Source organism: Pelmatolapia mariae, linkage group LG7, assembly GCF_036321145.2.
Source record: "Pelmatolapia mariae isolate MD_Pm_ZW linkage group LG7, Pm_UMD_F_2, whole genome shotgun sequence".
Lineage (NCBI taxonomy): Eukaryota > Metazoa > Chordata > Actinopteri > Cichliformes > Cichlidae > Pelmatolapia > Pelmatolapia mariae.
Window position 1 is genome coordinate 11,163,987 of NC_086233.1, and position 22,429 is coordinate 11,186,415.

The window sequence follows — 22,429 nt, forward strand, 5'->3', positions numbered from 1 at the left end:
AAATAAAGCGATTTTCATTTACTAGATGAAGACAGCTGTAACTTTTGATAGAAGACTCGGACACAGATATTTAAGGCTTTGCCTTGTAGAATTCAGCATTTCTGTGCTGGGGAAATAGGTTTTGCAGCTGTTTGAGCTAAGATTTTCAAGTTATTCACAAAATGAAAACCTATAATTTGTTTCAGGCGAGAACTCCATTCAAATGCATGTAATAGCGCCAAACGCACTGTCTTGGCGAAATAAAGCGATTTTCATTAACTTCATAAAGACAGCTGTAACTTTTGATAGAAGACTCGGACACAGATATTTAAGGCTTTGCCTTATAGAATTCAGCATTTCTGTGCTGGGGAAATAGGTTTTGCAGGTGTTTGAGCTAAGATTTTCAAGTTATTCACAAAATGAAAACCTATACTTTGTTTCAAGCGAGAACTCCATTCAAATGCATGTAATAGCGAGGAACGCACTGTCTTGGCGAAATAAAGCGATTTTCATTTACTAGATGAAGACAGCTGTAACTTTTGATAGAAGACTCGGACACAGATATTTAAGGCTTTGCCTTATAGAATTCAGCATTTCTGTGCTGGGGAAATAGGTTTTGCAGCTGTTTGAGCTAAGATTTTCAAGTTATTCACAAAATGAAAACCTATAATTTGTTTCAGGCGAGAACTCCATTCAAATGCATGTAATAGCGAGGAACGCACTGCCTTGGCGAAATAAAGCGATTTTCATTTACTAGATGAAGACAGCTGTAACTTTTGATAGAAGACTCGGACACAGATATTTAAGGCTTTGCCTTATAGAATTCAGCATTTCTGTGCTGGGGAAATAGGTTTTGCAGCTGTTTGAGCTAAGATTTTCAAGTTATTCACAAAATGAAAACCTATACTTTGTTTCAGGCGAGAACTCCATTCAAATGCATGTAATAGCGAGGAACGCACTGTCTTGGCGAAATAAAGCGATTTTCATTTACTAGATGAAGACAGCTGTAACTTTTGATAGAAGACTCGGACACAGATATTTAAGGCTTTGCCTTGTAGAATTCAGCATTTCTGTGCTGGGGAAATAGGTTTTGCAGCTGTTTGAGCTAAGATTTTCAAGTTATTCACAAAATGAAAACCTATAATTTGTTTCAGGCGAGAACTCCATTCAAATGCATGTAATAGCGCCAAACGCACTGTCTTGGCGAAATAAAGCGATTTTCATTAACTTCATAAAGACAGCTGTAACTTTTGATAGAAGACTCGGACACAGATATTTAAGGCTTTGCCTTATAGAATTCAGCATTTCTGTGCTGGGGAAATAGGTTTTGCAGCTGTTTGAGCTAAGCTTTTCAAGTTATTCACAAAATGAAAACCTATACTTTGTTTCAGGCGAGAACTCCATTCAAATGCATGTAATAGCGAGGAACGCACTGTCTTGGCGAAATAAAGCGATTTTCATTTACTAGATGAAGACAGCTGTAACTTTTGATAGAAGACTCGGACACAGATATTTAAGGCTTTGCCTTGTAGAATTCAGCATTTCTGTGCTGGGGAAATAGGTTTTGCAGCTGTTTGAGCTAAGATTTTCAAGTTATTCACAAAATGAAAACCTGTACTTTGTTTCAGGCGAGAATTCCATTCAAATGCATGTAATAGCGAGGAACGCACTGTCTTGGCGAAATAAAGCGATTTTCATTTACTAGATGAAGACAGCTGTAACTTTTAATAGAAGACTCGGACACAGATATTTAAGGCTTTGCCTTGTAGAATTCAGCATTTCTGTGCTGGGGAAATAGGTTTTGCAGCTGTTTGAGCTAAGCTTTTCAAGTTATTCACAAAATGAAAACCTATACTTTGTTTCAGGCGAGAACTCCATTCAAATGCATGTAATAGCGAGGAACGCACTGTCTTGGCGAAATAAAGCGATTTTCATTTACTAGATGAAGACAGCTGTAACTTTTGATAGAAGACTCGGACACAGATATTTAAGGCTTTGCCTTGTAGAATTCAGCATTTCTGTGCTGGGGAAATAGGTTTTGCAGCTGTTTGAGCTAAGATTTTCAAGTTATTCACAAAATGAAAACCTATAATTTGTTTCAGGCGAGAACTCCATTCAAATGCATGTAATAGCGCCAAACGCACTGTCTTGGCGAAATAAAGCGATTTTCATTAACTTCATAAAGACAGCTGTAACTTTTGATAGAAGACTCGGACACAGATATTTAAGGCTTTGCCTTATAGAATTCAGCATTTCTGTGCTGGGGAAATAGGTTTTGCAGCTGTTTGAGCTAAGCTTTTCAAGTTATTCACAAAATGAAAACCTATACTTTGTTTCAGGCGAGAACTCCATTCAAATGCATGTAATAGCGAGGAACGCACTGTCTTGGCGAAATAAAGCGATTTTCATTTACTAGATGAAGACAGCTGTAACTTTTGATAGAAGACTCGGACACAGATATTTAAGGCTTTGCCTTGTAGAATTCAGCATTTCTGTGCTGGGGAAATAGGTTTTGCAGCTGTTTGAGCTAAGATTTTCAAGTTATTCACAAAATGAAAACCTGTACTTTGTTTCAGGCGAGAATTCCATTCAAATGCATGTAATAGCGAGGAACGCACTGTCTTGGCGAAATAAAGCGATTTTCATTTACTAGATGAAGACAGCTGTAACTTTTAATAGAAGACTCGGACACAGATATTTAAGGCTTTGCCTTGTAGAATTCAGCATTTCTGTGCTGGGGAAATAGGTTTTGCAGCTGTTTGAGCTAAGCTTTTCAAGTTATTCACAAAATGAAAACCTATACTTTGTTTCAGGCGAGAACTCCATTCAAATGCATGTAATAGCGAGGAACGCACTGTCTTGGCGAAATAAAGCGATTTTCATTTACTAGATGAAGACAGCTGTAACTTTTGATAGAAGACTCGGACACAGATATTTAAGGCTTTGCCTTGTAGAATTCAGCATTTCTGTGCTGGGGAAATAGGTTTTGCAGCTGTTTGAGCTAAGATTTTCAAGTTATTCACAAAATGAAAACCTATAATTTGTTTCAGGCGAGAACTCCATTCAAATGCATGTAATAGCGCCAAACGCACTGTCTTGGCGAAATAAAGCGATTTTCATTAACTTCATAAAGACAGCTGTAACTTTTGATAGAAGACTCGGACACAGATATTTAAGGCTTTGCCTTGTAGAATTCAGCATTTCTGTGCTGGGGAAATAGGTTTTGCAGCTGTTTGAGCTAAGATTTTCAAGTTATTCACAAAATGAAAACCTGTACTTTGTTTCAGGCGAGAATTCCATTCAAATGCATGTAATAGCGAGGAACGCACTGTCTTGGCGAAATAAAGCGATTTTCATTTACTAGATGAAGACAGCTGTAACTTTTAATAGAAGACTCGGACACAGATATTTAAGGCTTTGCCTTGTAGAATTCAGCATTTCTGTGCTGGGGAAATAGGTTTTGCAGCTGTTTGAGCTAAGCTTTTCAAGTTATTCACAAAATGAAAACCTATACTTTGTTTCAGGCGAGAACTCCATTCAAATGCATGTAATAGCGAGGAACGCACTGTCTTGGCGAAATAAAGCGATTTTCATTTACTAGATGAAGACAGCTGTAACTTTTGATAGAAGACTCGGACACAGATATTTAAGGCTTTGCCTTGTAGAATTCAGCATTTCTGTGCTGGGGAAATAGGTTTTGCAGCTGTTTGAGCTAAGATTTTCAAGTTATTCACAAAATGAAAACCTATAATTTGTTTCAGGCGAGAACTCCATTCAAATGCATGTAATAGCGCCAAACGCACTGTCTTGGCGAAATAAAGCGATTTTCATTAACTTCATAAAGACAGCTGTAACTTTTGATAGAAGACTCGGACACAGATATTTAAGGCTTTGCCTTATAGAATTCAGCATTTCTGTGCTGGGGAAATAGGTTTTGCAGGTGTTTGAGCTAAGATTTTCAAGTTATTCACAAAATGAAAACCTGTACTTTGTTTCAGGCGAGAATTCCATTCAAATGCATGTAATAGCGAGGAACGCACTGTCTTGGCGAAATAAAGCGATTTTCATTTACTAGATGAAGACAGCTGTAACTTTTAATAGAAGACTCGGACACAGATATTTAAGGCTTTGCCTTGTAGAATTCAGCATTTCTGTGCTGGGGAAATAGGTTTTGCAGCTGTTTGAGCTAAGCTTTTCAAGTTATTCACAAAATGAAAACCTATACTTTGTTTCAGGCGAGAACTCCATTCAAATGCATGTAATAGCGAGGAACGCACTGTCTTGGCGAAATAAAGCGATTTTCATTTACTAGATGAAGACAGCTGTAACTTTTGATAGAAGACTCGGACACAGATATTTAAGGCTTTGCCTTGTAGAATTCAGCATTTCTGTGCTGGGGAAATAGGTTTTGCAGCTGTTTGAGCTAAGATTTTCAAGTTATTCACAAAATGAAAACCTATAATTTGTTTCAGGCGAGAACTCCATTCAAATGCATGTAATAGCGCCAAACGCACTGTCTTGGCGAAATAAAGCGATTTTCATTAACTTCATAAAGACAGCTGTAACTTTTGATAGAAGACTCGGACACAGATATTTAAGGCTTTGCCTTATAGAATTCAGCATTTCTGTGCTGGGGAAATAGGTTTTGCAGGTGTTTGAGCTAAGATTTTCAAGTTATTCACAAAATGAAAACCTATACTTTGTTTCAAGCGAGAACTCCATTCAAATGCATGTAATAGCGAGGAACGCACTGTCTTGGCGAAATAAAGCGATTTTCATTTACTAGATGAAGACAGCTGTAACTTTTGATAGAAGACTCGGACACAGATATTTAAGGCTTTGCCTTATAGAATTCAGCATTTCTGTGCTGGGGAAATAGGTTTTGCAGCTGTTTGAGCTAAGATTTTCAAGTTATTCACAAAATGAAAACCTATACTTTGTTTCAGGCGAGAACTCCATTCAAATGCATGTAATAGCGAGGAACGCACTGCCTTGGCGAAATAAAGCGATTTTCATTTACTAGATGAAGACAGCTGTAACTTTTGATAGAAGACTCGGACACAGATATTTAAGGCTTTGCCTTATAGAATTCAGCATTTCTGTGCTGGGGAAATAGGTTTTGCAGCTGTTTGAGCTAAGATTTTCAAGTTATTCACAAAATGAAAACCTATACTTTGTTTCAGGCGAGAACTCCATTCAAATGCATGTAATAGCGAGGAACGCACTGTCTTGGCGAAATAAAGCGATTTTCATTTACTAGATGAAGACAGCTGTAACTTTTGATAGAAGACTCGGACACAGATATTTAAGGCTTTGCCTTGTAGAATTCAGCATTTCTGTGCTGGGGAAATAGGTTTTGCAGCTGTTTGAGCTAAGATTTTCAAGTTATTCACAAAATGAAAACCTATAATTTGTTTCAGGCGAGAACTCCATTCAAATGCATGTAATAGCGCCAAACGCACTGTCTTGGCGAAATAAAGCGATTTTCATTAACTTCATAAAGACAGCTGTAACTTTTGATAGAAGACTCGGACACAGATATTTAAGGCTTTGCCTTATAGAATTCAGCATTTCTGTGCTGGGGAAATAGGTTTTGCAGCTGTTTGAGCTAAGCTTTTCAAGTTATTCACAAAATGAAAACCTATACTTTGTTTCAGGCGAGAACTCCATTCAAATGCATGTAATAGCGAGGAACGCACTGTCTTGGCGAAATAAAGCGATTTTCATTTACTAGATGAAGACAGCTGTAACTTTTGATAGAAGACTCGGACACAGATATTTAAGGCTTTGCCTTGTAGAATTCAGCATTTCTGTGCTGGGGAAATAGGTTTTGCAGCTGTTTGAGCTAAGATTTTCAAGTTATTCACAAAATGAAAACCTGTACTTTGTTTCAGGCGAGAATTCCATTCAAATGCATGTAATAGCGAGGAACGCACTGTCTTGGCGAAATAAAGCGATTTTCATTTACTAGATGAAGACAGCTGTAACTTTTAATAGAAGACTCGGACACAGATATTTAAGGCTTTGCCTTGTAGAATTCAGCATTTCTGTGCTGGGGAAATAGGTTTTGCAGCTGTTTGAGCTAAGCTTTTCAAGTTATTCACAAAATGAAAACCTATACTTTGTTTCAGGCGAGAACTCCATTCAAATGCATGTAATAGCGAGGAACGCACTGTCTTGGCGAAATAAAGCGATTTTCATTTACTAGATGAAGACAGCTGTAACTTTTGATAGAAGACTCGGACACAGATATTTAAGGCTTTGCCTTGTAGAATTCAGCATTTCTGTGCTGGGGAAATAGGTTTTGCAGCTGTTTGAGCTAAGATTTTCAAGTTATTCACAAAATGAAAACCTATAATTTGTTTCAGGCGAGAACTCCATTCAAATGCATGTAATAGCGCCAAACGCACTGTCTTGGCGAAATAAAGCGATTTTCATTAACTTCATAAAGACAGCTGTAACTTTTGATAGAAGACTCGGACACAGATATTTAAGGCTTTGCCTTATAGAATTCAGCATTTCTGTGCTGGGGAAATAGGTTTTGCAGGTGTTTGAGCTAAGATTTTCAAGTTATTCACAAAATGAAAACCTGTACTTTGTTTCAGGCGAGAATTCCATTCAAATGCATGTAATAGCGAGGAACGCACTGTCTTGGCGAAATAAAGCGATTTTCATTTACTAGATGAAGACAGCTGTAACTTTTAATAGAAGACTCGGACACAGATATTTAAGGCTTTGCCTTGTAGAATTCAGCATTTCTGTGCTGGGGAAATAGGTTTTGCAGCTGTTTGAGCTAAGCTTTTCAAGTTATTCACAAAATGAAAACCTATACTTTGTTTCAGGCGAGAACTCCATTCAAATGCATGTAATAGCGAGGAACGCACTGTCTTGGCGAAATAAAGCGATTTTCATTTACTAGATGAAGACAGCTGTAACTTTTGATAGAAGACTCGGACACAGATATTTAAGGCTTTGCCTTGTAGAATTCAGCATTTCTGTGCTGGGGAAATAGGTTTTGCAGCTGTTTGAGCTAAGATTTTCAAGTTATTCACAAAATGAAAACCTATAATTTGTTTCAGGCGAGAACTCCATTCAAATGCATGTAATAGCGCCAAACGCACTGTCTTGGCGAAATAAAGCGATTTTCATTAACTTCATAAAGACAGCTGTAACTTTTGATAGAAGACTCGGACACAGATATTTAAGGCTTTGCCTTATAGAATTCAGCATTTCTGTGCTGGGGAAATAGGTTTTGCAGGTGTTTGAGCTAAGATTTTCAAGTTATTCACAAAATGAAAACCTATACTTTGTTTCAAGCGAGAACTCCATTCAAATGCATGTAATAGCGAGGAACGCACTGTCTTGGCGAAATAAAGCGATTTTCATTTACTAGATGAAGACAGCTGTAACTTTTGATAGAAGACTCGGACACAGATATTTAAGGCTTTGCCTTATAGAATTCAGCATTTCTGTGCTGGGGAAATAGGTTTTGCAGCTGTTTGAGCTAAGATTTTCAAGTTATTCACAAAATGAAAACCTATACTTTGTTTCAGGCGAGAACTCCATTCAAATGCATGTAATAGCGAGGAACGCACTGCCTTGGCGAAATAAAGCGATTTTCATTTACTAGATGAAGACAGCTGTAACTTTTGATAGAAGACTCGGACACAGATATTTAAGGCTTTGCCTTATAGAATTCAGCATTTCTGTGCTGGGGAAATAGGTTTTGCAGCTGTTTGAGCTAAGATTTTCAAGTTATTCACAAAATGAAAACCTATACTTTGTTTCAGGCGAGAACTCCATTCAAATGCATGTAATAGCGAGGAACGCACTGTCTTGGCGAAATAAAGCGATTTTCATTTACTAGATGAAGACAGCTGTAACTTTTGATAGAAGACTCGGACACAGATATTTAAGGCTTTGCCTTGTAGAATTCAGCATTTCTGTGCTGGGGAAATAGGTTTTGCAGCTGTTTGAGCTAAGATTTTCAAGTTATTCACAAAATGAAAACCTATAATTTGTTTCAGGCGAGAACTCCATTCAAATGCATGTAATAGCGCCAAACGCACTGTCTTGGCGAAATAAAGCGATTTTCATTAACTTCATAAAGACAGCTGTAACTTTTGATAGAAGACTCGGACACAGATATTTAAGGCTTTGCCTTATAGAATTCAGCATTTCTGTGCTGGGGAAATAGGTTTTGCAGCTGTTTGAGCTAAGCTTTTCAAGTTATTCACAAAATGAAAACCTATACTTTGTTTCAGGCGAGAACTCCATTCAAATGCATGTAATAGCGAGGAACGCACTGTCTTGGCGAAATAAAGCGATTTTCATTTACTAGATGAAGACAGCTGTAACTTTTGATAGAAGACTCGGACACAGATATTTAAGGCTTTGCCTTGTAGAATTCAGCATTTCTGTGCTGGGGAAATAGGTTTTGCAGCTGTTTGAGCTAAGATTTTCAAGTTATTCACAAAATGAAAACCTGTACTTTGTTTCAGGCGAGAATTCCATTCAAATGCATGTAATAGCGAGGAACGCACTGTCTTGGCGAAATAAAGCGATTTTCATTTACTAGATGAAGACAGCTGTAACTTTTAATAGAAGACTCGGACACAGATATTTAAGGCTTTGCCTTGTAGAATTCAGCATTTCTGTGCTGGGGAAATAGGTTTTGCAGCTGTTTGAGCTAAGATTTTCAAGTTATTCACAAAATGAAAACCTGTACTTTGTTTCAGGCGAGAATTCCATTCAAATGCATGTAATAGCGAGGAACGCACTGTCTTGGCGAAATAAAGCGATTTTCATTTACTAGATGAAGACAGCTGTAACTTTTAATAGAAGACTCGGACACAGATATTTAAGGCTTTGCCTTGTAGAATTCAGCATTTCTGTGCTGGGGAAATAGGTTTTGCAGCTGTTTGAGCTAAGCTTTTCAAGTTATTCACAAAATGAAAACCTATACTTTGTTTCAGGCGAGAACTCCATTCAAATGCATGTAATAGCGAGGAACGCACTGTCTTGGCGAAATAAAGCGATTTTCATTTACTAGATGAAGACAGCTGTAACTTTTGATAGAAGACTCGGACACAGATATTTAAGGCTTTGCCTTGTAGAATTCAGCATTTCTGTGCTGGGGAAATAGGTTTTGCAGCTGTTTGAGCTAAGATTTTCAAGTTATTCACAAAATGAAAACCTATAATTTGTTTCAGGCGAGAACTCCATTCAAATGCATGTAATAGCGCCAAACGCACTGTCTTGGCGAAATAAAGCGATTTTCATTAACTTCATAAAGACAGCTGTAACTTTTGATAGAAGACTCGGACACAGATATTTAAGGCTTTGCCTTATAGAATTCAGCATTTCTGTGCTGGGGAAATAGGTTTTGCAGGTGTTTGAGCTAAGATTTTCAAGTTATTCACAAAATGAAAACCTATACTTTGTTTCAAGCGAGAACTCCATTCAAATGCATGTAATAGCGAGGAACGCACTGTCTTGGCGAAATAAAGCGATTTTCATTTACTAGATGAAGACAGCTGTAACTTTTGATAGAAGACTCGGACACAGATATTTAAGGCTTTGCCTTATAGAATTCAGCATTTCTGTGCTGGGGAAATAGGTTTTGCAGCTGTTTGAGCTAAGATTTTCAAGTTATTCACAAAATGAAAACCTATAATTTGTTTCAGGCGAGAACTCCATTCAAATGCATGTAATAGCGAGGAACGCACTGCCTTGGCGAAATAAAGCGATTTTCATTTACTAGATGAAGACAGCTGTAACTTTTGATAGAAGACTCGGACACAGATATTTAAGGCTTTGCCTTATAGAATTCAGCATTTCTGTGCTGGGGAAATAGGTTTTGCAGCTGTTTGAGCTAAGATTTTCAAGTTATTCACAAAATGAAAACCTATACTTTGTTTCAGGCGAGAACTCCATTCAAATGCATGTAATAGCGAGGAACGCACTGTCTTGGCGAAATAAAGCGATTTTCATTTACTAGATGAAGACAGCTGTAACTTTTGATAGAAGACTCGGACACAGATATTTAAGGCTTTGCCTTGTAGAATTCAGCATTTCTGTGCTGGGGAAATAGGTTTTGCAGCTGTTTGAGCTAAGATTTTCAAGTTATTCACAAAATGAAAACCTATAATTTGTTTCAGGCGAGAACTCCATTCAAATGCATGTAATAGCGCCAAACGCACTGTCTTGGCGAAATAAAGCGATTTTCATTAACTTCATAAAGACAGCTGTAACTTTTGATAGAAGACTCGGACACAGATATTTAAGGCTTTGCCTTATAGAATTCAGCATTTCTGTGCTGGGGAAATAGGTTTTGCAGCTGTTTGAGCTAAGCTTTTCAAGTTATTCACAAAATGAAAACCTATACTTTGTTTCAGGCGAGAACTCCATTCAAATGCATGTAATAGCGAGGAACGCACTGTCTTGGCGAAATAAAGCGATTTTCATTTACTAGATGAAGACAGCTGTAACTTTTGATAGAAGACTCGGACACAGATATTTAAGGCTTTGCCTTGTAGAATTCAGCATTTCTGTGCTGGGGAAATAGGTTTTGCAGCTGTTTGAGCTAAGATTTTCAAGTTATTCACAAAATGAAAACCTGTACTTTGTTTCAGGCGAGAATTCCATTCAAATGCATGTAATAGCGAGGAACGCACTGTCTTGGCGAAATAAAGCGATTTTCATTTACTAGATGAAGACAGCTGTAACTTTTAATAGAAGACTCGGACACAGATATTTAAGGCTTTGCCTTGTAGAATTCAGCATTTCTGTGCTGGGGAAATAGGTTTTGCAGCTGTTTGAGCTAAGCTTTTCAAGTTATTCACAAAATGAAAACCTATACTTTGTTTCAGGCGAGAACTCCATTCAAATGCATGTAATAGCGAGGAACGCACTGTCTTGGCGAAATAAAGCGATTTTCATTTACTAGATGAAGACAGCTGTAACTTTTGATAGAAGACTCGGACACAGATATTTAAGGCTTTGCCTTGTAGAATTCAGCATTTCTGTGCTGGGGAAATAGGTTTTGCAGCTGTTTGAGCTAAGATTTTCAAGTTATTCACAAAATGAAAACCTATAATTTGTTTCAGGCGAGAACTCCATTCAAATGCATGTAATAGCGCCAAACGCACTGTCTTGGCGAAATAAAGCGATTTTCATTAACTTCATAAAGACAGCTGTAACTTTTGATAGAAGACTCGGACACAGATATTTAAGGCTTTGCCTTATAGAATTCAGCATTTCTGTGCTGGGGAAATAGGTTTTGCAGCTGTTTGAGCTAAGCTTTTCAAGTTATTCACAAAATGAAAACCTATACTTTGTTTCAGGCGAGAACTCCATTCAAATGCATGTAATAGCGAGGAACGCACTGTCTTGGCGAAATAAAGCGATTTTCATTTACTAGATGAAGACAGCTGTAACTTTTGATAGAAGACTCGGACACAGATATTTAAGGCTTTGCCTTGTAGAATTCAGCATTTCTGTGCTGGGGAAATAGGTTTTGCAGCTGTTTGAGCTAAGATTTTCAAGTTATTCACAAAATGAAAACCTGTACTTTGTTTCAGGCGAGAATTCCATTCAAATGCATGTAATAGCGAGGAACGCACTGTCTTGGCGAAATAAAGCGATTTTCATTTACTAGATGAAGACAGCTGTAACTTTTAATAGAAGACTCGGACACAGATATTTAAGGCTTTGCCTTGTAGAATTCAGCATTTCTGTGCTGGGGAAATAGGTTTTGCAGCTGTTTGAGCTAAGCTTTTCAAGTTATTCACAAAATGAAAACCTATACTTTGTTTCAGGCGAGAACTCCATTCAAATGCATGTAATAGCGAGGAACGCACTGTCTTGGCGAAATAAAGCGATTTTCATTTACTAGATGAAGACAGCTGTAACTTTTGATAGAAGACTCGGACACAGATATTTAAGGCTTTGCCTTGTAGAATTCAGCATTTCTGTGCTGGGGAAATAGGTTTTGCAGCTGTTTGAGCTAAGATTTTCAAGTTATTCACAAAATGAAAACCTATAATTTGTTTCAGGCGAGAACTCCATTCAAATGCATGTAATAGCGCCAAACGCACTGTCTTGGCGAAATAAAGCGATTTTCATTAACTTCATAAAGACAGCTGTAACTTTTGATAGAAGACTCGGACACAGATATTTAAGGCTTTGCCTTATAGAATTCAGCATTTCTGTGCTGGGGAAATAGGTTTTGCAGCTGTTTGAGCTAAGCTTTTCAAGTTATTCACAAAATGAAAACCTATACTTTGTTTCAGGCGAGAACTCCATTCAAATGCATGTAATAGCGAGGAACGCACTGTCTTGGCGAAATAAAGCGATTTTCATTTACTAGATGAAGACAGCTGTAACTTTTGATAGAAGACTCGGACACAGATATTTAAGGCTTTGCCTTATAGAATTCAGCATTTCTGTGCTGGGGAAATAGGTTTTGCAGCTGTTTGAGCTAAGATTTTCAAGTTATTCACAAAATGAAAACCTATACTTTGTTTCAGGCGAGAACTCCATTCAAATGCATGTAATAGCGAGGAACGCACTGCCTTGGCGAAATAAAGCGATTTTCATTTACTAGATGAAGACAGCTGTAACTTTTGATAGAAGACTCGGACACAGATATTTAAGGCTTTGCCTTGTAGAATTCAGCATTTCTGTGCTGGGGAAATAGGTTTTGCAGCTGTTTGAGCTAAGATTTTCAAGTTATTCACAAAATGAAAACCTATACTTTGTTTCAGGCGAGAACTCCATTCAAATGCATGTAATAGCGAGGAACGCACTGTCTTGGCGAAATAAAGCGATTTTCATTTACTAGATGAAGACAGCTGTAACTTTTGATAGAAGACTCGGACACAGATATTTAAGGCTTTGCCTTGTAGAATTCAGCATTTCTGTGCTGGGGAAATAGGTTTTGCAGCTGTTTGAGCTAAGATTTTCAAGTTATTCACAAAATGAAAACCTATAATTTGTTTCAGGCGAGAACTCCATTCAAATGCATGTAATAGCGCCAAACGCACTGTCTTGGCGAAATAAAGCGATTTTCATTAACTTCATAAAGACAGCTGTAACTTTTGATAGAAGACTCGGACACAGATATTTAAGGCTTTGCCTTATAGAATTCAGCATTTCTGTGCTGGGGAAATAGGTTTTGCAGCTGTTTGAGCTAAGCTTTTCAAGTTATTCACAAAATGAAAACCTATACTTTGTTTCAGGCGAGAACTCCATTCAAATGCATGTAATAGCGAGGAACGCACTGTCTTGGCGAAATAAAGCGATTTTCATTTACTAGATGAAGACAGCTGTAACTTTTGATAGAAGACTCGGACACAGATATTTAAGGCTTTGCCTTGTAGAATTCAGCATTTCTGTGCTGGGGAAATAGGTTTTGCAGCTGTTTGAGCTAAGATTTTCAAGTTATTCACAAAATGAAAACCTGTACTTTGTTTCAGGCGAGAATTCCATTCAAATGCATGTAATAGCGAGGAACGCACTGTCTTGGCGAAATAAAGCGATTTTCATTTACTAGATGAAGACAGCTGTAACTTTTAATAGAAGACTCGGACACAGATATTTAAGGCTTTGCCTTGTAGAATTCAGCATTTCTGTGCTGGGGAAATAGGTTTTGCAGCTGTTTGAGCTAAGCTTTTCAAGTTATTCACAAAATGAAAACCTATACTTTGTTTCAGGCGAGAACTCCATTCAAATGCATGTAATAGCGAGGAACGCACTGTCTTGGCGAAATAAAGCGATTTTCATTTACTAGATGAAGACAGCTGTAACTTTTGATAGAAGACTCGGACACAGATATTTAAGGCTTTGCCTTGTAGAATTCAGCATTTCTGTGCTGGGGAAATAGGTTTTGCAGCTGTTTGAGCTAAGATTTTCAAGTTATTCACAAAATGAAAACCTATAATTTGTTTCAGGCGAGAACTCCATTCAAATGCATGTAATAGCGCCAAACGCACTGTCTTGGCGAAATAAAGCGATTTTCATTAACTTCATAAAGACAGCTGTAACTTTTGATAGAAGACTCGGACACAGATATTTAAGGCTTTGCCTTATAGAATTCAGCATTTCTGTGCTGGGGAAATAGGTTTTGCAGCTGTTTGAGCTAAGATTTTCAAGTTATTCACAAAATGAAAACCTATACTTTGTTTCAGGCGAGAACTCCATTCAAATGCATGTAATAGCGCCAAACGCACTGTCTTGGCAAAATAAAGCTCTTTTCATTAACTTCATAAAGACAGCTGTAACTTTTGATAGAAGACTCGGACACAGATATTTAAGGCTTTGCCTTATAGAATTCAGCATTTCTGTGCTGGGGAAATAGGTTTTGCAGCTGTTTGAGCTAAGATTTTCAAGTTATTCACAAAATGAAAACCTATAATTTGTTTCAGGCGAGAACTCCATTCAAATGCATGTAATAGCGAGGAACGCACTGCCTTGGCGAAATAAAGCGATTTTCATTTACTAGATGAAGACAGCTGTAACTTTTGATAGAAGACTCGGACACAGATATTTAAGGCTTTGCCTTATAGAATTCAGCATTTCTGTGCTGGGGAAATAGGTTTTGCAGCTGTTTGAGCTAAGATTTTCAAGTTATTCACAAAATGAAAACCTATACTTTGTTTCAGGCGAGAACTCCATTCAAATGCATGTAATAGCGAGGAACGCACTGTCTTGGCGAAATAAAGCGATTTTCATTTACTAGATGAAGACAGCTGTAACTTTTGATAGAAGACTCGGACACAGATATTTAAGGCTTTGCCTTGTAGAATTCAGCATTTCTGTGCTGGGGAAATAGGTTTTGCAGCTGTTTGAGCTAAGATTTTCAAGTTATTCACAAAATGAAAACCTATAATTTGTTTCAGGCGAGAACTCCATTCAAATGCATGTAATAGCGCCAAACGCACTGTCTTGGCGAAATAAAGCGATTTTCATTAACTTCATAAAGACAGCTGTAACTTTTGATAGAAGACTCGGACACAGATATTTAAGGCTTTGCCTTATAGAATTCAGCATTTCTGTGCTGGGGAAATAGGTTTTGCAGCTGTTTGAGCTAAGCTTTTCAAGTTATTCACAAAATGAAAACCTATACTTTGTTTCAGGCGAGAACTCCATTCAAATGCATGTAATAGCGAGGAACGCACTGTCTTGGCGAAATAAAGCGATTTTCATTTACTAGATGAAGACAGCTGTAACTTTTGATAGAAGACTCGGACACAGATATTTAAGGCTTTGCCTTGTAGAATTCAGCATTTCTGTGCTGGGGAAATAGGTTTTGCAGCTGTTTGAGCTAAGATTTTCAAGTTATTCACAAAATGAAAACCTGTACTTTGTTTCAGGCGAGAATTCCATTCAAATGCATGTAATAGCGAGGAACGCACTGTCTTGGCGAAATAAAGCGATTTTCATTTACTAGATGAAGACAGCTGTAACTTTTAATAGAAGACTCGGACACAGATATTTAAGGCTTTGCCTTGTAGAATTCAGCATTTCTGTGCTGGGGAAATAGGTTTTGCAGCTGTTTGAGCTAAGCTTTTCAAGTTATTCACAAAATGAAAACCTATACTTTGTTTCAGGCGAGAACTCCATTCAAATGCATGTAATAGCGAGGAACGCACTGTCTTGGCGAAATAAAGCGATTTTCATTTACTAGATGAAGACAGCTGTAACTTTTGATAGAAGACTCGGACACAGATATTTAAGGCTTTGCCTTGTAGAATTCAGCATTTCTGTGCTGGGGAAATAGGTTTTGCAGCTGTTTGAGCTAAGATTTTCAAGTTATTCACAAAATGAAAACCTATAATTTGTTTCAGGCGAGAACTCCATTCAAATGCATGTAATAGCGCCAAACGCACTGTCTTGGCGAAATAAAGCGATTTTCATTAACTTCATAAAGACAGCTGTAACTTTTGATAGAAGACTCGGACACAGATATTTAAGGCTTTGCCTTATAGAATTCAGCATTTCTGTGCTGGGGAAATAGGTTTTGCAGCTGTTTGAGCTAAGCTTTTCAAGTTATTCACAAAATGAAAACCTATACTTTGTTTCAGGCGAGAACTCCATTCAAATGCATGTAATAGCGAGGAACGCACTGTCTTGGCGAAATAAAGCGATTTTCATTTACTAGATGAAGACAGCTGTAACTTTTGATAGAAGACTCGGACACAGATATTTAAGGCTTTGCCTTGTAGAATTCAGCATTTCTGTGCTGGGGAAATAGGTTTTGCAGCTGTTTGAGCTAAGATTTTCAAGTTATTCACAAAATGAAAACCTGTACTTTGTTTCAGGCGAGAATTCCATTCAAATGCATGTAATAGCGAGGAACGCACTGTCTTGGCGAAATAAAGCGATTTTCATTTACTAGATGAAGACAGCTGTAACTTTTAATAGAAGACTCGGACACAGATATTTAAGGCTTTGCCTTGTAGAATTCAGCATTTCTGTGCTGGGGAAATAGGTTTTGCAGCTGTTTGAGCTAAGCTTTTCAAGTTATTCACAAAATGAAAACCTATACTTTGTTTCAGGCGAGAACTCCATTCAAATGCATGTAATAGCGAGGAACGCACTGTCTTGGCGAAATAAAGCGATTTTCATTTACTAGATGAAGACAGCTGTAACTTTTGATAGAAGACTCGGACACAGATATTTAAGGCTTTGCCTTGTAGAATTCAGCATTTCTGTGCTGGGGAAATAGGTTTTGCAGCTGTTTGAGCTAAGATTTTCAAGTTATTCACAAAATGAAAACCTATAATTTGTTTCAGGCGAGAACTCCATTCAAATGCATGTAATAGCGCCAAACGCACTGTCTTGGCGAAATAAAGCGATTTTCATTAACTTCATAAAGACAGCTGTAACTTTTGATAGAAGACTCGGACACAGATATTTAAGGCTTTGCCTTGTAGAATTCAGCATTTCTGTGCTGGGGAAATAGGTTTTGCAGCTGTTTGAGCTAAGATTTTCAAGTTATTCACAAAATGAAAACCTGTACTTTGTTTCAGGCGAGAATTCCATTCAAATGCATGTAATAGCGAGGAACGCACTGTCTTGGCGAAATAAAGCGATTTTCATTTACTAGATGAAGACAGCTGTAACTTTTAATAGAAGACTCGGACACAGATATTTAAGGCTTTGCCTTGTAGAATTCAGCATTTCTGTGCTGGGGAAATAGGTTTTGCAGCTGTTTGAGCTAAGCTTTTCAAGTTATTCACAAAATGAAAACCTATACTTTGTTTCAGGCGAGAACTCCATTCAAATGCATGTAATAGCGAGGAACGCACTGTCTTGGCGAAATAAAGCGATTTTCATTTACTAGATGAAGACAGCTGTAACTTTTGATAGAAGACTCGGACACAGATATTTAAGGCTTTGCCTTGTAGAATTCAGCATTTCTGTGCTGGGGAAATAGGTTTTGCAGCTGTTTGAGCTAAGATTTTCAAGTTATTCACAAAATGAAAACCTATAATTTGTTTCAGGCGAGAACTCCATTCAAATGCATGTAATAGCGCCAAACGCACTGTCTTGGCGAAATAAAGCGATTTTCATTAACTTCATAAAGACAGCTGTAACTTTTGATAGAAGACTCGGACACAGATATTTAAGGCTTTGCCTTATAGAATTCAGCATTTCTGTGCTGGGGAAATAGGTTTTGCAGGTGTTTGAGCTAAGATTTTCAAGTTATTCACAAAATGAAAACCTGTACTTTGTTTCAGGCGAGAATTCCATTCAAATGCATGTAATAGCGAGGAACGCACTGTCTTGGCGAAATAAAGCGATTTTCATTTACTAGATGAAGACAGCTGTAACTTTTAATAGAAGACTCGGACACAGATATTTAAGGCTTTGCCTTGTAGAATTCAGCATTTCTGTGCTGGGGAAATAGGTTTTGCAGCTGTTTGAGCTAAGCTTTTCAAGTTATTCACAAAATGAAAACCTATACTTTGTTTCAGGCGAGAACTCCATTCAAATGCATGTAATAGCGAGGAACGCACTGTCTTGGCGAAATAAAGCGATTTTCATTTACTAGATGAAGACAGCTGTAACTTTTGATAGAAGACTCGGACACAGATATTTAAGGCTTTGCCTTGTAGAATTCAGCATTTCTGTGCTGGGGAAATAGGTTTTGCAGCTGTTTGAGCTAAGATTTTCAAGTTATTCACAAAATGAAAACCTATAATTTGTTTCAGGCGAGAACTCCATTCAAATGCATGTAATAGCGCCAAACGCACTGTCTTGGCGAAATAAAGCGATTTTCATTAACTTCATAAAGACAGCTGTAACTTTTGATAGAAGACTCGGACACAGATATTTAAGGCTTTGCCTTATAGAATTCAGCATTTCTGTGCTGGGGAAATAGGTTTTGCAGGTGTTTGAGCTAAGATTTTCAAGTTATTCACAAAATGAAAACCTATACTTTGTTTCAAGCGAGAACTCCATTCAAATGCATGTAATAGCGAGGAACGCACTGTCTTGGCGAAATAAAGCGATTTTCATTTACTAGATGAAGACAGCTGTAACTTTTGATAGAAGACTCGGACACAGATATTTAAGGCTTTGCCTTATAGAATTCAGCATTTCTGTGCTGGGGAAATAGGTTTTGCAGCTGTTTGAGCTAAGATTTTCAAGTTATTCACAAAATGAAAACCTATACTTTGTTTCAGGCGAGAACTCCATTCAAATGCATGTAATAGCGAGGAACGCACTGCCTTGGCGAAATAAAGCGATTTTCATTTACTAGATGAAGACAGCTGTAACTTTTGATAGAAGACTCGGACACAGATATTTAAGGCTTTGCCTTATAGAATTCAGCATTTCTGTGCTGGGGAAATAGGTTTTGCAGCTGTTTGAGCTAAGATTTTCAAGTTATTCACAAAATGAAAACCTATACTTTGTTTCAGGCGAGAACTCCATTCAAATGCATGTAATAGCGAGGAACGCACTGTCTTGGCGAAATAAAGCGATTTTCATTTACTAGATGAAGACAGCTGTAACCTTTGATAGAAGACTCGGACACAGATATTTAAGGCTTTGCCTTGTAGAATTCAGCATTTCTGTGCTGGGGAAATAGGTTTTGCAGCTGTTTGAGCTAAGATTTTCAAGTTATTCACAAAATGAAAACCTATAATTTGTTTCAGGCGAGAACTCCATTCAAATGCATGTAATAGCGCCAAACGCACTGTCTTGGCGAAATAAAGCGATTTTCATTAACTTCATAAAGACAGCTGTAACTTTTGATAGAAGACTCGGACACAGATATTTAAGGCTTTGCCTTATAGAATTCAGCATTTCTGTGCTGGGGAAATAGGTTTTGCAGCTGTTTGAGCTAAGCTTTTCAAGTTATTCACAAAATGAAAACCTATACTTTGTTTCAGGCGAGAACTCCATTCAAATGCATGTAATAGCGAGGAACGCACTGTCTTGGCGAAATAAAGCGATTTTCATTTACTAGATGAAGACAGCTGTAACTTTTGATAGAAGACTCGGACACAGATATTTAAGGCTTTGCCTTGTAGAATTCAGCATTTCTGTGCTGGGGAAATAGGTTTTGCAGCTGTTTGAGCTAAGATTTTCAAGTTATTCACAAAATGAAAACCTGTACTTTGTTTCAGGCGAGAATTCCATTCAAATGCATGTAATAGCGAGGAACGCACTGTCTTGGCGAAATAAAGCGATTTTCATTTACTAGATGAAGACAGCTGTAACTTTTAATAGAAGACTCGGACACAGATATTTAAGGCTTTGCCTTGTAGAATTCAGCATTTCTGTGCTGGGGAAATAGGTTTTGCAGCTGTTTGAGCTAAGCTTTTCAAGTTATTCACAAAATGAAAACCTATACTTTGTTTCAGGCGAGAACTCCATTCAAATGCATGTAATAGCGAGGAACGCACTGTCTTGGCGAAATAAAGCGATTTTCATTTACTAGATGAAGACAGCTGTAACTTTTGATAGAAGACTCGGACACAGATATTTAAGGCTTTGCCTTGTAGAATTCAGCATTTCTGTGCTGGGGAAATAGGTTTTGCAGCTGTTTGAGCTAAGATTTTCAAGTTATTCACAAAATGAAAACCTATAATTTGTTTCAGGCGAGAACTCCATTCAAATGCATGTAATAGCGCCAAACGCACTGTCTTGGCGAAATAAAGCGATTTTCATTAACTTCATAAAGACAGCTGTAACTTTTGATAGAAGACTCGGACACAGATATTTAAGGCTTTGCCTTATAGAATTCAGCATTTCTGTGCTGGGGAAATAGGTTTTGCAGGTGTTTGAGCTAAGATTTTCAAGTTATTCACAAAATGAAAACCTGTACTTTGTTTCAGGCGAGAATTCCATTCAAATGCATGTAATAGCGAGGAACGCACTGTCTTGGCGAAATAAAGCGATTTTCATTTACTAGATGAAGACAGCTGTAACTTTTAATAGAAGACTCGGACACAGATATTTAAGGCTTTGCCTTGTAGAATTCAGCATTTCTGTGCTGGGGAAATAGGTTTTGCAGCTGTTTGAGCTAAGCTTTTCAAGTTATTCACAAAATGAAAACCTATACTTTGTTTCAGGCGAGAACTCCATTCAAATGCATGTAATAGCGAGGAACGCACTGTCTTGGCGAAATAAAGCGATTTTCATTTACTAGATGAAGACAGCTGTAACTTTTGATAGAAGACTCGGACACAGATATTTAAGGCTTTGCCTTGTAGAATTCAGCATTTCTGTGCTGGGGAAATAGGTTTTGCAGCTGTTTGAGCTAAGATTTTCAAGTTATTCACAAAATGAAAACCTATAATTTGTTTCAGGCGAGAACTCCATTCAAATGCATGTAATAGCGCCAAACGCACTGTCTTGGCGAAATAAAGCGATTTTCATTAACTTCATAAAGACAGCTGTAACTTTTGATAGAAGACTCGGACACAGATATTTAAGGCTTTGCCTTATAGAATTCAGCATTTCTGTGCTGGGGAAATAGGTTTTGCAGGTGTTTGAGCTAAGATTTTCAAGTTATTCACAAAATGAAAACCTATACTTTGTTTCAAGCGAGAACTCCATTCAAATGCATGTAATAGCGAGGAACGCACTGTCTTGGCGAAATAAAGCGATTTTCATTTACTAGATGAAGACAGCTGTAACTTTTGATAGAAGACTCGGACACAGATATTTAAGGCTTTGCCTTATAGAATTCAGCATTTCTGTGCTGGGGAAATAGGTTTTGCAGCTGTTTGAGCTAAGATTTTCAAGTTATTCACAAAATGAAAACCTATACTTTGTTTCAGGCGAGAACTCCATTCAAATGCATGTAATAGCGAGGAACGCACTGCCTTGGCGAAATAAAGCGATTTTCATTTACTAGATGAAGACAGCTGTAACTTTTGATAGAAGACTCGGACACAGATATTTAAGGCTTTGCCTTATAGAATTCAGCATTTCTGTGCTGGGGAAATAGGTTTTGCAGCTGTTTGAGCTAAGATTTTCAAGTTATTCACAAAATGAAAACCTATACTTTGTTTCAGGCGAGAACTCCATTCAAATGCATGTAATAGCGAGGAACGCACTGTCTTGGCGAAATAAAGCGATTTTCATTTACTAGATGAAGACAGCTGTAACTTTTGATAGAAGACTCGGACACAGATATTTAAGGCTTTGCCTTGTAGAATTCAGCATTTCTGTGCTGGGGAAATAGGTTTTGCAGCTGTTTGAGCTAAGATTTTCAAGTTATTCACAAAATGAAAACCTATAATTTGTTTCAGGCGAGAACTCCATTCAAATGCATGTAATAGCGCCAAACGCACTGTCTTGGCGAAATAAAGCGATTTTCATTAACTTCATAAAGACAGCTGTAACTTTTGATAGAAGACTCGGACACAGATATTTAAGGCTTTGCCTTATAGAATTCAGCATTTCTGTGCTGGGGAAATAGGTTTTGCAGCTGTTTGAGCTAAGCTTTTCAAGTTATTCACAAAATGAAAACCTATACTTTGTTTCAGGCGAGAACTCCATTCAAATGCATGTAATAGCGAGGAACGCACTGTCTTGGCGAAATAAAGCGATTTTCATTTACTAGATGAAGACAGCTGTAACTTTTGATAGAAGACTCGGACACAGATATTTAAGGCTTTGCCTTGTAGAATTCAGCATTTCTGTGCTGGGGAAATAGGTTTTGCAGCTGTTTGAGCTAAGATTTTCAAGTTATTCACAAAATGAAAACCTGTACTTTGTTTCAGGCGAGAATTCCATTCAAATGCATGTAATAGCGAGGAACGCACTGTCTTGGCGAAATAAAGCGATTTTCATTTACTAGATGAAGACAGCTGTAACTTTTAATAGAAGACTCGGACACAGATATTTAAGGCTTTGCCTTGTAGAATTCAGCATTTCTGTGCTGGGGAAATAGGTTTTGCAGCTGTTTGAGCTAAGATTTTCAAGT